Source organism: Protopterus annectens, chromosome 13.part0 (genome assembly GCF_019279795.1).
Source record: "Protopterus annectens isolate FY-2018-M chromosome 13.part0, PAN1.0, whole genome shotgun sequence".
NCBI classification, from domain to species: domain Eukaryota; kingdom Metazoa; phylum Chordata; order Ceratodontiformes; family Protopteridae; genus Protopterus; species Protopterus annectens.
In genome coordinates this window covers 859,358,482-859,377,015 of record NC_056747.1, presented here as the reverse complement: position 1 = coordinate 859,377,015, position 18,534 = coordinate 859,358,482, and positions in this window count along the sequence as shown.

Here is an 18,534-nt window from a genome sequence, read left to right as displayed (position 1 = left end):
CCTGTTAAATGTAAACCTGTGTGTGTGCTTCCAGATGAATTGTCTATGGCCCATTCACACACACTGCACTCCCCATTGCCCTACTTTGGCAAGCCTGCTGATGTCATTCACCTTGAAATACACCTTTGGGGAAGAAGTAGCCCTATACGCTCTGTGGCACATGCTATAACTGCGTAATGCTATAGCGTAATGTACCAGTTAGGTAGGAGTTCTAATCCCAGGCATGGCAACTGTGAGGGTGTGTGTGTAGGCATCAATGCTTTTGAGGCTATTCACAGTCACTACACTTTCCATTGCCCTACTTTAGCAAGCCTGCTGATGTCATTCACCTTGAAATACACCTTTGGGGAAGGGGTAGCCCCTATAAGCTCCGTGGCGCGTGTGATAAATGCAGTACACTGTAGTGGCAATCCATAGCTAGGTAGGGGTTTGAATCTCAGCACTGTCAAGTGTGTGTTTGTCATCAGCATCCTACGTGGAGGTAGCTGTGATTGTGTAATAGGACTCATTGTAGGGCGGGTTTTGCAAATTTCTTATATGGTGGACCTATTATATGTCACAATATCCACCTTACAAGGCCAACAGATGTCAAACACCAGAGAGGCTGGTGTAGACAATCCATATCCCTACATGTGGCATTATGGATTGGGGAAGAATATAGGCAAAGCTTGTTATTACCCAGACAACACTCTCCACCCATGTCTCATACACACACACAGCTAGGCAACAACCACTATGTTGGTAGCTCCTTGCATATTGCCCACAGATAGTACCCAGGGTGTGATTGCAGTGGACTACAGAGGATATGGCACCGTTCCATCCCTACAATAGGCAAATAATTGCTTACAGTGGTCCTTTACTATGTTCCCCACTGGATGCCTGCAACAACTGTAGAGTCAGCAAATGTAACCCACAAAGGAAATATTGTGCCTTATACACATGCCATGTATGGACAGATGCCATGAACACCAGTGAATACCTGTATCGTGCTATCAATGTAGGTGCAAGATCAACCTCAGTTCCATAGCCAGTTCTCACCATGAGGTCAGGAATGCCACATCAGATGATAATCTGTCCACACAACATGCCCCAGCCACCCTAGGTACACTTCCACGTCACAGAACATGCATGTGGGACATGTGCACATCCCAGACACAGTCCATGTTATGGAATATAGAACACATACATGGCAAGCATTGCACAGCACTGGCCACCCACAATAGTAACCCAGATGAGTGGATGGTGAATACAATACCCACCTGTGTGGGCCAATCCAGGGACTACACCCCTGAGCCACACTGCAGACCATTGTCATGTGGCCTGATGGCAAGGTAGACTCTTTGCCTAGCCTTGTACAGCCTTCTGGCAGTCAACCACTACACACCTCTGAAGCAATGAACCAATGCATGTCAGTACTGGCAAATCAGTGTGTGTGATTAATGATTTAGAAGCCATTCACACTCACTACACCTCCCATTGCCCTACTGAAGCATGCCTTTGGATGTCAGTCACCTTGACATACCTTTTTGCCCATATATCAGCCTGATAACCTCTGTGGTGCATATGATACCTGCATAATACTGTAGTGTAGCAAACTAGTTAGTTAGGAATTCTAATCCTGACCCTGCCAACTGTGATAATGTGTGAGACTCCCTGAGTGCGTGTGGATGTGTCATCATTGACACCTGCTTTTGTGTACAGGTACATGTACTGCACCTACCTTATTCCTCCTTTATCACTGTTGCTGATGTCACTCACCTTCAAATATACATTTGGACAGTTCTCCAACATGTAAGCTCTGTGACGCATACAATAACTGCATAAAAATGTAATAGCAATACATAGTCAGGCAGGGGGTTTGAAACCCCATACTGGTAAGTGTGACACAAACATGCTTAGCTCTTACTCTCCTATCCTTTTCCTTTCTTACTTTGTCTCTCTCACTCCCTCTCTGGTGGATGTGGAAAAGTACACCTGTTTTGCTTTGGCAGCAGCTTGTGTTTTGCAAGTGATGCTAATGATCAGCTGATGGCCTGTGCATGAATTGCAGTCCCCCACTAGCTGACTGCATGTGAAACAGCTGTGGTAACATTCCCATAGCCAACTGCATGGAAACACACTCCTATAATTAGGAGCCATCATGTGGGTATTGGTATTAATGACATAAGGCATTGACTGTGTAGTATTAGGAATGAATACTTTTTAGCACTGAGCACTTTAAATGTTTAATTGATGGAGGTAGTGGATTGCATGATTGGTCAGTTGTACATATAAAACCCAGCAAGAAATTATTGCAAGTGTGATGTAGATGAAAGCGCTTAAAGTTTTAATGAGTTCATTTTGATGAATAAAGAAGTGTTGTTAAAGGAATTTTGGAGTATTCAGAGAGTCCAGACATTCAGCACAGAGAACAGAGTTTGGGTACAACATTTGTACATATGTCATGCCGTAAGAGGTGCATATGTTCAGTACACCATTATTTATTGACATCATACACAATAAGCCAGTGAGATATCAGACTGCTAGACATGTTATGTATAGTAGGGCTTATATTAGAGTACAAAACCTGGACATTCTGTTGTAGTGTGTACAGTAGTGAGGTCTGTGTACTTAGGTGATTGTCAACAGAGTGTGTATTACAAATATGTACCTTGGCCTGTGTACAGACTGTGGTAGATGTCATTATTCTTGGTCCTGTTCTATCAGATGTTGCATGCTGCTCCAGTGTATGGTACCCTATCGGCATACATGTTTGTAGGGCCAAACCCACACATGTCCCATACCACAGTCAGGCATCGGAATACACTGTGTATTGGCCCAGTACATGTAGGGTTATTGTGGGAGTGGCACATATGAGGATGGTGTTGATCAGTCCATACACTGTAATATTAAGCACACTTACCATATGTGGCTGTGTTCAGACTGGTTGTGGGTATGCGCTTTCACACAGGTGTCTGTTACTCCATGCTGTTACATGCCTGTAGAGCCTGCTATATTTGCAGGTACAAGAGTACTCCCCCATAAGAAATGTAGGCCAGTGTTGTGACAGTCTGCCTGTAGTTTGCAATGCTTTGTGACATGCTTAGCAGCTCAGTGTACTTACCCAGTATGATGTTATATACAGATATTTGTCAGATGTACTGCTGTTAGGCCACCATAACTGTTGTGCATTTCTGACAAAGCAGTGGGATGCTGTACAGATGTATGTCACTAACTAGTGGGTAGTATGTGGGCTTGTGACCTCTGCTCCTCTGGTTATGGGTCAGGACAGACAGGAGTGTGTGTGAATCCATATATGTAATATCCCCATTTACATGGCTGTTAACATCCACTTTGTCAGGCTTGATCCACACGTCTTGCACTAAGGGGTCCTGTGTATACCTCTGGACTGACCAGTCAGACTGTCCACATTTATTGGTCATATCTCTGCTGTATTCCACAGGACCATTACTGTGATATCTGTGGTACTGTACTATGATGATCTTAGGATGTCTGTCAGTAACTGATGGCGTACATGTCAATATCAGATGAGACTTCCCACACACATTTCTGTTAAGACAACCCCTTTTACAGTAGCAACAGTCTACATGTATACCTGCAATACTTACATGATAACCCCTTGCACTAAGAGGTTGCGACTACTGGTGCTGAGGTATGACTCCACTATGTTCTGGACATATGTTAAACACATATATATATATATATATATATATATACATATGTATATATATATATATATATATACACACACACCTGCACGTGTGTGTATGTATATCTATATATTTCCATATCCTTATGTGTAAACATGACTGTTGTATACACCTTCCCAGATGTATAATACCGTATTTATCTGATATGTGTATATTTAGATATAAAAAACATATGTGATTTAACAGTAATATGACTAACAAGTACTACACAATTGCAGAATTCATAGCAGTTGTTCAATACTATTCAGTATGTGTACTGACAGATATATTGGAAAAAACAACTGTCTTCACAGCTGTGATGGCTGAGTGGTTAACTGCTGTGACTATAGTGTACATGGTCCTGGGTTCAAGACCTGCAAGGACTGTTTATTTTGTTGCTGGGCAGAACAAGGGCTGTTGGATAGAGTGATTAAGGCACTTTTAAGCTGGTTTGCGTGACAGTAAGCAATGGTAACTTCCGGTTAAATATGCTTACTGAGAGTTAGCTTCAAAATTGCTTAACCTGTGTGTGCATTGCTTACCCCCGTAAAAACAGGATTAAACCCGCTTACTGCTACTAAAAGTGCTTACTCCCACTTACCCCCATGCTAATTTCTTTAAAAGAAAAAGGGGTGATAGGAAAGTGGTGAAAATGGGGCACAAAGAGGGAAAATAGCTAGGGATGTGCAGAGTGGGTGTAGAGAAGGTCCATATCTGCCCATTTCTTCTACAGCAACAGTTGTGCATATACACTGATTTTGACACTCAAACCCCTGATAGAGGGGTGAGGACAACAATAATATGTTGTGAAGCCATTTAGACCAGATTACTTGTCCAGTGGACACTTGTGCGAAATGAACAGCTATGTATGGGGCAAGATTTTTTTGGGGGGGAACAAGTTGCCCTGTTTTTTTTGTTTTTTTTAAAGGTGAGTGGGATGTTGGGGAGGGATAGTAGGTACATTTGCGGAGTTATGTTGGGTAGGATGACAGACAAGACAGCATACAGGGGCAGTATATGAAACGTGGGGTAAACACCTTGGATGGGGAGGGCTGTCTGGACGTGAAAAGACCATGAGCCCCCAAATGGAAACAGTGGGACTGAGGTCCCTACCCATGGGTAGTCACCACTGCACCTTCACGGCCCCAAAGGTGGCTGTACTGGGGGCTGGGTAGGAGGGGCAGACTGACCCTCTAGATGCACCATACAGCTCTCAAGCTGGCATAGCTGATCTCCTAACTTCCTGCAGAGCTTGCTATGCACCCAGACCTGATGATGGGTGACAATTTCCTGTCTGCGCCCGCTCCCAGTGGGGGGCAAGCCCCATCCCCTGAGGTGGTTCCACCCAAAGATGGTGTAGGACCAGTGGATGAGGAGGTCCCGGGGTGGGCCCCAGACATGGCAGTGCCGGTGCCATGGGCAGATGAGGTGGGTCTGCTGGGACCGGCCTTCCCAAACGTGCTATGGTGTTTCAATTTTAAAACATATGTGGGTTAGTAACAGTCAACACATTCCAGCATGCATAGATATTCCCATTAACCCAAAACACCAGATATGGAACAGTTGCATAGCAAACAGAACACATGCATATATGGAACCACAGTGGCCATTTCAAAAGCATGCAGGTACATTGATGGCAGCATGCCACCAATGTGGGAGTATTTCAACATGGCACATGCATAGAAACAAATTTCAATATTTATCAAACAATAGGACATATGCCCCAACAGAATTAATTGTACACATACCCATTGAGTTGTGTATTTAGATTATTGTTGCAGATATGGTGGGGGGGATGTCAATTAACTTGTATATCCCTGTAGTTCAATACTTTCTTAGTCAGTGCTGTAATCAGCACCTTACAGGTATTATTACACTACGCTATGGCCCTAGTTTGCACAGTGTTATGTTTGTAGACAACTACATATGTGAACTGTGTTTTACCTGCAGTATACACCTCTTACCTGGTATACCTGTGGATGTATTGTTTGTTAACACTACCTGACTGTTTCTACACATATTCACAGATTCCAGGCTGATGTTATGCACATACCACTCAATCTCTTACTGCACACACTCCAGGCAAGTCTTCACAACATGCAGGTGAAACTGGGACATATTTTGACTATTGCCCTCATAAACCTTTGGTAAGTTGCTACAACAGGTTTGTTTTCATATACATTTTCTGAATATTTGCAGGTCTGACAGTCAGTTATACATCATTAAATGCTGCCTACATATCAGATTATCACACTGATTTGCCAGGGGGACAGGGTAACAGGCAGCAGATATGGGCCAATTATCTGGACATTCTGAACAAATCTGTGCAGTTGAGGGGTATGATTCTGCATACAGCTTACTACCACCCCCCAGGATTCGAACTATGGCTGTGTCTGCTAAAAATAAAATCAGTGTACATCACAGTTGAGTGTGCTATTTAGATATTGCTGTGCATCTCTTCACTGATTTCTGTTTATAAGTCTGCCACGGTTTTACAATCTGACCTTGTAATTACAACACTCATACAGGGATTACTAGACAGTTTTATTATGTAGCACAGGGTGGATGACAGTGATGAGTAATACATTATTATTCAGAGAAACTGCAAAACTAACAATGCCACACAATACCAGGCTAAATAGTACCAGTCCAGGATTTCAATCTTTTATTTCCGGGCACAGTTTTCTTATCTGACAGACCTGTGGAGGGAATGTTTAACACTACCTGAATATTGCCACACATTACCAGATTCCACGTTATCATTATGCACATACGTCTCACTTTGTTACTGCACACACACTGGTCACAGCTTCACAACATGGGGGTAGAGATGGGACATACTTTGCATATTACTCTCATAACATTTTGGTGAGTTGCTAGAGTGACAACTTTGTTCTTATAGATATATTTCTGATGGTTATGATGTCTGACAATCACTTGTATGTCATTATTTGCTGCCTACACTTCTGGGATCATCCCACTGATTTGCCAGGGGGACAGGGTGACGGGTAAGTCAATTATCTGAATTTTCTGACAAAATCAGTACAGTTGAGGGGTATGATTCTGCATACAGCTTACTACCACTCCCAGGATTCGAACCATGGCTGTGTGCGCTAAAAATACAACAGTTTACGTGTCAGTTGAGTGTGCTATTTGGATTTTGTTCTGTATCTTTTCACCGTTTTCTTTCCAAGTCTCCCTCAGTTGTACAATATGACCTTGTGATTACAACAGACATTCCTACACATTTTATTTATGTAGCAGTGTGGGTAACAGTGCTTAATACAACAGTACTATTAAGAGAATGCAAAACTACTTTACCATATGATACCAGGGTAAACACAAGCAGTCCAGGAGTTAGAACTTTATTGCCAGGCTGTTACCTTTTATTTACATACAACCTATATGATACTCTTCCTACCATATTGTCTGGTTTATTCAGTACATCCCATACACAATACAGGTTTTATACTGGCAATTAACTACTACATTTAGATTTACTTCATATGATAGTATATGCAAGATTATTACTAACCTGCCTTGCGACACAGCCTCTGCAGCCTACAGGGATATACAAGTTGTTAATTGATTCACAGCCCACTCCACTGCTGCTGTCAAAGACATGAGGAACATTTAGCCATACCTATCCATAATATACATGAGCTGGTAATTATTAAACAGGTAGTAGAATGAGTACTTACACACTGCTGGGACATCACCCTGCCTAGCTTCTTGGATCCACTGATCCAAGAGCTTCCTTATTCCTCCGTTTCAGGTCGGCATACTGATGCCAGACCTGCTCACCAGTTTGAGGGATGCCAGTGGCACTGGTGAGGTCACGGGTGAGATGGTCTCAGGCTTCTGCTTTGTAATGGGAACCCTGGTACTGGCCCTGCAGCAGTCACTCTTCATGGTCTTTACCAGGAGTCCTGCTATGACCTTGGACTCCTGGATGCCCCAGCATTGCACTCGGAAGCGCAATCCTTCTCAGACACTGGCCAAAGTGCCTACAGGAGGGAGCTGCAACCAGTTATGAGAAGTATTCCCACCTGTGGGGTTTAAATAGGGCCTATTTCCCGCACTTTGCTGTGATTGGACGGTTTTGAAAATGCTAAGCTATGAGCAAACCTGCTTACCTAAGGTTGGCATTGCTTAAAGGGGTATACCAATGGGCAAATCGATTTAGCTGGGCTACACATTGCTTACACCTAGTAAGCAGAGGTATGCAATGCTTAGTGTTGCTTATTTTTAAATTTGCACACCATTTGCTTTTGGCATTGATTTATCATTCATTACAGGTTATATATTTTAGTATCCATGATTCACGTGTACGTTTCTGGTGTTATTTTCTCTAGGAAGGGACAGGTTTCACTTACTGCTGTGGATTGCTGCGTAAATCTGCACATTTGGCAGACATCCTAGCAACCCCCCATACCTCTCAACCTCTTCATTCAAACTATCTGGACAAAGCTTGGCAAAATGTGGTACAACTACGGACATATTTTAAATATTGCTCTTATAAACTTGAGAAAGTTGCTAGAGTAACAGAATTTGTTTTAATATACATTTTCTGACAGATTTGACGTCTGAAACTCAAATGTATAACATTATTTACCAACTTCAAATCCTGAGGTCATCCCAGTGATTTGCCAAGTAAATGAGGTACAGGACAAACGTATGGATGAAATATCTGGACATTCTGCAATGATCTGTATAGTTGAGAGGTATGCAACCCCTATGAACATTCTCGCTCATTGTAATAGCCGAACGGCAATTCTTCACTGCAGGGGATTGTATATTGTGAGAGCTCTGCTCTCAGACACACCCCCTGCACTCATCCGCACTTGGTGTCCATTTAGGTGCAGAGGCAGCGCACCTTTATAACTATGCATGGCACGCTGCCGCACTGTTCTCAAACGGTCATTTCCATGCAGGAATAAGCTATTGCTGCACGGAACCTTACTGAATCCCGGGGAATGTCTTCTGCATAAACAGGAGGGCATTTCTGATAACCTTTGATATGTATGTGTGTGTGTATATATATATATATATATATCTATAGGGTTACTATTAAATGAACAAACTTTTCAAAGTTCTCATATGGTCGACACCATATAATCGAACTTTGAAAAGTTCGAAGGTTAAATGGGAGAATTTCCCTTTTCTGCACTGAAGTGTGATCTCGGAGTTGGTATACTTAAGTAGAGTGGGTGCAGGGGGGCTTGCCCCCCTGCTCAGAGCATTAAAGTAAGTTTTATTTTTTTTTTTTTATGTTTTATTATATATTTGAAGTTTCAAACTTCGATCATATGTTGTCGAACGTATGGGATTCGAAGTTTTGAAACTTCAAATATATAATATAGACTCATATATACACACACACACACATATTTATATATATATATATATATATATATAAAACACAAGGGTCTACTTCTAATCTTCAAAAATGCATTTCTTCAAAGATTAGAAAGCAGACATCCACTTTCACTTAACCAAAAGTGCACTTTCGCAAAAGTCAGTTAACCGAATCATGCTACAGTGGTGATAAGGAAATAGTCTAGTGAGATCTCGGAGTTATTATATATACACATAGTGGGGTGTGGGTGACTGCAGGGGGCTTGCCCCCCTGCAAAAATTTATTCCACTTTGTCAGATATACCTCTGGTAATTTTATATGCTAACTCAGAGATTGCACTACAGAAATATTTTCTTATCCCCACTGTACCATGGATCCAGGAGTTAGAATTACTGGAGGTGTGTCCGGCAAAGTAGAACACATTTTTGTAGTGGGGCAAGCCACCTGAATCGCCCACACCCCCGCTACTTATATATACCAACTCCAACATCACTCTACAGTGGGGATAAGGATATATTTCCTTATCCCCACTGCACTGTGATTCAGTTAACTGACTTTCATGAAAGTGGGTGTCTGCTTTCTAATCTTCAAAGAAATGAGTTTTTGAAGTTTAGAAGCAGACCTATATCTTTAAAATATTGAGCCTTTTAGACTCATTCAATATCCAATATGTGTTTCATTTGGTCTGTACAGGCTGAACATAAGCCAATGAATCTGGCAGCAATGAAACTAATGCTTTGTCTAGTTATTCCTCATCACCAATCTCCCTTTTACCATTTTTTTTTTACATGGGGTTGGGTTGTGGCAAATGATGCCATAGCTCCTAATTTACTGCCAATCTTCTACCATCTTTAATGGTCATGGCTGGATGTTGCAGATTTTTTTCTCATGCAACCTATCCATCTCTTGGCTGGATGTCCTAATTTCCTCCTACCGCATTCCTGTTTCTCCAAATTCTTTTTCACCAAATTGTGTTTAGCTATATTACATATGTGCATGAACAACTGTAATCTGTTCTCTTTGACCTTTCCTGCAATTTCTGGTATTTTGGCTTCGGCTCTAATGTCATCCTTACTTAATCTGTTACACAGGGTGCTTTCTACCTCCCATCTGAGGCACTTCCTCAAATGCTCTGCCTTCACTGCCCAGATTTCTGTGCCATACAGAAGTACTGCTTTCCTTGGTATTTTGTCACATGCTACCGAGTGGTATCAGACTGCAGCACCTCTGATTCTAGCTTTGACCTCCTCATTCAGACTTCCCTTCTCAACTACCCCTCCTAGATACTTTAAACTGTTAACCTATTCCACTATTTTCCATTCTATCTCAAGTTTCAACTCCTTCTGATTATCCCATTGCTACCATGACAACCATCTTGTCTATACTCTGTTTCAGCCCATGTGCCTTTTTCGGTTCATTCTGTTTCCTAATGTAGTCCATCACCAGTATAAATCAGTTGGTTCAGCGCCAAATCCTGCCACACACACACTCCCACTGAAATCCTCTGTTCATATTTGTAATATTGGTCCTTTATATAGCCTATACTAATTCTGCCAAGGTTTCCAGGATTTTGAACTAATGCAGGACTGCCCAAATCAACTCTTTTTGGGACTAGTCATATGTTTTCTCTAAATGTAGGAATGGACTCTTTCCTCATCTCCAGCTTTTTCTCCTCCGTCTCATTGTCAACATCAGGTTAATTGTGCAACATCCTGATATGAATCCGAACTGCAGATTTCCCATCTTATACTTTACTACTCTGCATATTCATTTATCAATCACTCTCTCCAGCACTTTCATGTATGATAGGAGTTCCATATCCGTGTACTGCAAACAGCTGAAAATGTCCTCTTTGTTCTTGTACTCTGGCACTAGTATATTTATTCCCCAGTCATTTGGGATGAGTTTTTTTTTTTCTCCATACCAGTATAAGTACCTGAAAACCCATTTCTCCCTAACTCACTCAAACACTTATCCATATCTATCACTTCTTCTGTGCCTGCTGTTTTACCCGACTTAATTTTCCTTAGTGCTGTTGTTGCTTCTTCTAGAGGGAGTTCATCTTTCATTGGAGGCTGTGTATGGGTCAGTACAGAGCCTGTGGAGTTTTCTTCATGTAGAAGCTGCTGGAAGTCTGTGGACTGGTATCAACCTTGAATGTGGTTCATATGTTGGTACTAGGCTATCGACCCTAGGGCCTATATAAGCTTAGCCATAACAATTCCCTGGATATTTCTTCCCACAATATTTACTTCCCTGGACCCGTCTAGCAGAGCGACTGGCATGATCCCTGGGGCGAATTTCCCATCTCCCATCCAATCATCAAGGTTCCTTTTGAAGAGGGCCAAGGAGGCACTCTGCTTGCCATGTATGGGCAGTCTATTCCAGAGTATGGGGAGTCTCTGGGTCAGGAACCTATCCCTCCAGCATATTTTGTTCATTGCGATGACTAGGTTGAGATCCCTTGAGCGTGTGGCTCTGAGGGATTGGGGTTTCTTTAAGTGGAGCATGTCCAACAGCTCACGGTTTGACATGGCCTTGTATGTTAAGCAGAGATTGCCTCTGAGTAGACGATATGCCACAGAGTATAGATGGAGTTTTTTTTAGACGGTCAGCATAGGGCATCTGCTTTAGGCCTGTGATTCTTTTAGTGAGGTACTTCTGTGACCTTCCCGGCTGTTGCAGATGTCTTGTGATGTATATAGCAAACTGGGCATTGTACTCTATAATGGGTTTGAGGGGTGAGTACAGTGGGACAATGACCTCCTTTTTTCTGTATGGAAAGTCCTTAGTGATGAGGTGTGCCACATAGAAGGATTTCCTGACTGTTGTGGCGATGTGGTTATCGAAGGTGAGACCACTGTCCACCTGTGTCCCTAAGTCTCTCATCACACTTTCGGTATTTAGTGTACTGCCACCTATGTGGTAATTCATGGGTACATGGTTTTTCCCAAAGGGGATAATTATACATTTCTTGGCATTAAGCTTGAGCCCATGGCTCTGGCACCACGCATCTGTTTCTTTAAGGCCCTTTTGTAGAATATCCACATCATTTGGGGATTCAATAATGGCTCCCAGTTTGCAGTCATCTGCGAACTTTGTTAGCCAGAGTCCCTTAGTGTTGGCCTGTACTTCAGCGAAGTAGATGCCAAGCAAGAGCGTTCCCAGGACTGAACGCTGAGGTACTCCACTTGTCTGGAGCTGGATCTGGAGTTGGCTACTTTTACAGTCTGGGTTCTGTCAGTAAGCCAGTTGGCAACCCATCGAGTGACGTAGGGATTTATGCCCAGCTTAGTAGGTTTATCTATGATTCCAGAGTGGGGGATGGTGTTGAAGGCCATGGCGAGGTCCAGATAGGCTGTGTGGACTGCCTTACCCTTGTCCACAGCTCTGGAGACTAATTTGAAGAAGTCAGTCATGTTCAGGAGACAAGATCAGCCCTTCATGAACCCAAACTGGGTGGGGTCCAGTGTTTGAAGGTTGCCAATGTCTTTGTTTATAAGTTCCATGATAATGCTTCTCATGCCCTTGCAGATCAGGCTCGTCAGACTGATGGAACAGTAGTTCCCGGGATCCAAGGTGGATCCTCCCTTGTGGAATGGAATAACTGTAGCTGTGCGCCACTCAGTGGACATGAAGCCTGAGGTGAAGCTATGATTAAACATGACACTTAGGTGAAGTGCCAGTTCATGTAGTACACAGCCTGGGATGTCATCTGGTCCCATGGATGCCATAGTCTTAGCTTTGGAGAGTGCGGTTTCTGTGTGGCCGTCATTACCAGAATTTGGCAATCTTTTGGTAAGATGGGCCCTTTACGAGGTGAGAGGGGGGTGAAGTTGGCACTAAATCAATCTGACAGATATTGGCAATATCCTTCGGATCAGTATATTTAATGCCATTCTGTTGTAGCTCAGAGCAGATCTGAGCATTGCCATTTAGATTCTTGACATAACTATAGAATGTCTTGTGGTTGTCTTTGCAATCTTTGGCAATTTTACTTTTGTAACTAGCTTTGGAGGATTTTATGAGGGATCTCAGCTTCTTACTGAGGCTGGTAAGGGAGTTTTTTGCATCCTGGGATTTTTCTCTTTTCTGCAACAGTTTCTTCCTTCTGTTGTATAGTTTGTTTATGGCAGGGGACCACCAGATTGGCTTCCTTTTTTTTGGAGGAGAGCATCTTGATTATATTTGGGATGGCACAATTCATGCACGAGTGGATGTGCTTTGTACAGTGTCTTAGTGTAGGACTCAGCAGTCGAACTTTCAGCTCCTGTCTGCATGGGTGTCATGAAGTTTGTCACTTCTGACTTGAGTAGCATGACGTTTGCTTTGGAGAAGTTTTTTTTTTTTTTTTACAGAGGTTTCCTTACTGGGGGGTGGGGGTGGGATGTGGATGCCAAAAGTGATTAGCTTATGGTCAGACCTGACCAATGAGTGGGGGACCACTGGTGTCGAGCATCTATCTCCCATGTTGGTAATGACCAGGTCTAGGATATTGGAGCCCCCGGTGGGACAATGGATTAGTTGATCCAGGGTGTTGAAATTTATGAATTCCAAGAACCGCTGGGAAAAGGTGTTGTTACCCAAGTAGTTTTTCCAGTTAATGGCAGGGTAGTTGAAATCACCCAGTATTAGGGTGTTTGGTTGTATCTTAATATTTTCCAGTATGTTTAGAAAGGTGTGAGAATCTTGGGGCAAGCTACAATTTGGATTGCAGTCTTAACCTAGTGTTAGTTGCACCTGGAGAATTTCAGATGCATTGTGTTGGGCAACTAGCCTGGTGGTGTGAGTATCCTTGGTGAATATGGACACTCCTTCACCTTTAGTGTTTCGGTCTTGGTTTGGTGGCAGTAAAGTGTGGCAAATGTTGCAGCCTGGTATTGCAGGGGTGCTCTCTGCAGCCTTGAACCAGGTCTCAGTTACTGCACAGATTATCAATGTTCTCCATTTTTAGCAGTGCCTCGAGAGTGCATTTTGAGGTTTAGACTTCTAGCATTGAGTAGCATTACCTTCAGATTTTGCTTGCTTGTATCTGTTACGGTGATGGTTTTGTCCTTTGAACCTTTCTAAAAAAGGCACTATAGTGGTGGCAAGAGCTTTAGTCAGTAACCTGAATCCCAGGGGCAACAGGTGCAGACCATCTCTAGCAAAGCATCGCGGTTTGTCGATCATGTCGTCCCAGGCAGACAGATAGTAGATCCCCTTTGAATGACACCAGAAGCTTAGCCAACTGTTGAAGTCAATCATTTTGTCTTTGTACTGTGGTATCATTCTAGGCGAAGGCAGGATGCTACTCAGGGCTAGGGTCATACCTACCTGGGCCACATGATCCAAGAGCTCTTCTATGTCTCTTTTTATGTAGTCCAGGGACCATCTTTATTTTTTCTTTGCCTTGCAACCCAAACTGAAAATTTCTTTGGGTCATCTACTGAGTCACTTTTTCAGAAGGTGAAAAGAGTGCCTCCACTATTCATACTTTTGAATAACAAATGTTATACGGGACCAGAAGTAACTTTCAGCTTTTGTTTCAGAAATATTGCAGTTAAAGCTGCTAAGAAATATCTTTCTGCAGGGCAGCTTTTTCAAGTATTAGAAAAACTAATGATGGTTATGCTACCAAATTAAAGAGTCAAATCAAAGGCTGAATTTGTTAAACTATCCGCTTCATTAATGCAGGACACTTGTGTGGGTATTCGAAGTAATCAGCTGAGAGGCAGTGTTATTTATTTTACCATTTGTTGACTGGGTTAATGCACTGGTCCATGGACCCTTTTCAGGCATGGCATAGGCCATTTAGGCCAACTTATTTTATGATGCAAATTATGCACTCCTAACAATCTCATAAGAGAATGGGTACAAAAGGCAGTAAATGACCACATAATTCAAAGGTAGTACAAAAAATAGTACACAGTACAACAGGAATAACATTATAATGCAGAATAAATGAGTGCTGCACAGTATGTTGTAGCTCTCATCAAGGTTTAATGAACCATTTGTGTTTTAGCTTTCCTGATATATTTCTTCAGAAGTTTTGTGAATGATGAAATGATGGTAGTAGTTCTATTATCTGGAAATCTGTAGACTGCTAGAACTATTTTTGAAAAGGACCTATCTGTGGTGCAAGTGAGAATGGGATCCTATGCATTGTAGTACTAAATGGGAGGTCTCTTAGCAAACATGGGCTGATTCTCAACTGCAATCTATTCTTTAAAGATTGATAGTAGCTATCATAAACTAATGGCCAACTTACTTAACAAGAAAGGCCCCTTGACTTTTATTGCAAGCCAACTGATCTTAAAGTGATATATTGCGGTCTGTGCTAGGACTTAGATGAATAAAGCTTGCAGTTTTATTTTTGGCCTTTGGACAAACAGTGGCGTTTTTAAAGATTGGTAGAACATATTGAAGTGTGGTTATTAAACATTAATGGCAATAGCAAAACTCCCTTTAATAAGAAGGAGATGAGATATTTTATACATTACTTTAAAATGAGAAGTGCCATTCTGAACTCGCTTACAGAAAATTGTATGATTGTTAAAAGTGAGGCCCTGCTGTAGGATATGCTCTAGGCATTTTTGTGGATTATCTAGTGAAATTAAAAAAGAAGAGATGTATTTAGTTAGTTTTTGTGGTGTACCTAACAGCATAACTTACATTTTCTAGTATTAAATGTGTTTGCTGCTATGTATCCTGTTCCAGAGGAGAAAAAAAACTTAGTAGAGAGTGTTAGGTTGAATATTTACTGGTTATTATTAAAAAAAAAAAATAGCGCATAGCAAACAATTTAGATTAGGAAGACTTTTAAACAGTGAAAACAGCAATAGCACTAAAACCAACCCTTGCAGGACCCCAGCTGTAAGTGTTCTGGTTTGCATCTGTAGACTATTAGTGGCAATTACAAAAGACCCGCTCTTCAGACAGTCATGGAACTACATGCAAATGTCTGTGGTGAAAAGAGCATGTTGCAGCTTTTTGAAGAATCGTGATTTAGTGACATTTTAAGTCAAAGTCCACAAAAATAGCTTCAGTTTGGAAGTTCTTTTTACACTGCAGATGCCATCATTAGTGAATTATAAGGCTGAAGTGTATTGTATTTTGGCCTGAATTCATGTTGTCTCTCTGACAGGATCTCATATGTTTGGATTAAGTCAAGTATGCAACTGTAAATCAGTTTTGCAACAGGGTCTAAGCTAAAAGTCTGTAATAATTAGCTACTTAGGAGTATAGATTTCTTGGAAAGGGGTAAATTATTGCATGCCCACGTGACATATTGAATATATGAACTAAAGGTTTGCAAACATCTCACTTCACAAAACCAGACAACATTAAAGCAAGTGATATTATCCTGTCATAGCTGGAAGAATTCACCGAAGAGTTAAATTATACCAAGTAGCGTGAAACCAAAATAAATAAATAAAAAAAATAAAAAAGAAAGAAAATGAGTAAAAAATATATATGATAAAATGATTGAGAATCATGGGAAGACTGAAAAGTATGAGAAACCTGTTAGTGAAATTATGTATGAAGTGGACATGAATATCATAAGGTGTATAGAAGCTGTGAAAAAACACATTTGCTGAAGTGTGCAAAACGGGGTGAAGCATTTTCAGCTAATACTTGCTGTACAGAAAAGTCTTCTGTGGAGAATGTGCATGGAGTTAGAATTGTGCAAGAATCTGACAACAAATCAGATATGTACCTGGGCAGAGAAGCTCAAATTTAATAAACTATTCAGATTTGCCACTGGTACAGAGTATAATAAGAAGTTATGTACCTACCATAACGTTCCATGTTAGTTGTCTTCTTCTCGCCTTCTTTCTTGCTGGATGGTTCGGAGCCGATCCTCGGCTCCGACTCGGCCAATATTAAAGCTCGAGAGCTAATTCCACCGGCTCGAGGCTCCCCTATATCCCACAATGCTAGGCGGTAACTACTCAGATCTCGTTTGATAGCTATACCAAGCAATCCTAGTCTCCATAGAATGGAGCAGGGAAACCCACCTCAAAACAATCTGCATAAAAAGTATCGCAGACCTCAGTAAGGATAAAGGAGGTGGAAGAACGTGTGGGAATGACAACTTCCAGAGGAAGAACACAAACTGAATTCCTGTCGGTCTGTCCAGGCTTGGGGGAAGGAGGGTGGGATGCAAGAAAGAAGGCGAGAAGACGACAACTAACATGGAACGTTATGGTAGGTACATAACTTCTTAATGTTAAGTTGTCAATCTCGCCTTCATTCTTGCTGGATGGGACCGCGTCCCTAGCACCTTATCCCGGGTGGCCTATTGGAACAGACTCTTGAGAACAGTGGAACCAAAATTGGCACGGCTTCTGGAAACCATGTCCAATTTGTAATGTGAAATGAATGTATGAGGAGAAGCCCAGGTGGCTGCTGCACAAATGGAATCTATTGGCAGCCTATCCTGAAAAGCTACGGATGTAGCTAATGCCCTAGTTGAATGAGCTCTAGGTCTTGAGGGTAGTTTTTGATGTCTGATCTCATAGATGAAGGTAATTGTAGAGGTGAGCCATCTAGAGAGGGATACTTTAGTAACTGGAAGGCCCAATTTCCTTCCAAGATAGGACAGAAACAATTGATTAGATTTCCTGAATTGTTTAGTCCTAAGTAATATCTAAGTTGGCGATGAACATCCAAAAAATGTAGCTTTTGTTCCGACCTGTTTGAATAGTTAGGGAAAAAGATGGGGAGATCAATAATTTGGTTTAGGTTTATTTGAGAGGAAACTTTAGGCAAAAAGGATGGATTAGTACGGAGGGATACCCTGTCTTTGTGAAACACTAAGCAAGGAGGACGACTGCACAGAGCATGGAGTTCAGATACCCTTCTCGCTGAAGTTATAGCTACCAGAAAAAGTGTCTTCCAAGAAAGTAACTTCAGAGAACATGAAGCCGCCGGTTCGAAGGGGGGAAGAATTAAAGATGCCAGAACTAAGTTCAAATCCCATTGAGGTGGGGGATCTTTGATTGGAGGTTTGAGAAGAAATACGCCCCTTAAAAAGGCTTTACAGAGTTTGTGAGCCATGATGCTAGACTCCGAGACACCAACATGAAAATTAGATATGGCAGCCAATTGAACTCTAATGGTAGATGCAGATGATCCTAAATGAAAGAGTTCTGCTAAAAAATCTAGAATAGACTGGATAGGTGCTGTAAAGGGATCTATGTTTTTTGATGTTGCCCAAAAGGAGAAGCGTTTCCATTTGCTACTATAAATCTTCCGGGTAGAAGATTTATGAGAGGCTATCAAGATATCTCGGACCGAGCGAGATATTGAGGGAAGCCTGGCTAAGGTTGGAATCGGAGAAACCACTCTGTGAGGTTTAGAGGGGGCAGAGATTGGTTCAGCTGACCCGATTGGTGGGTTATCAGATCTGGTACTGGGTCCAGATGCCAAGGCTGCTCCAAAAGGTAACAATGAAGAAAGGGGAACCATATCTGTCGAGGCCAGTAAGGGGCAATGAGGATC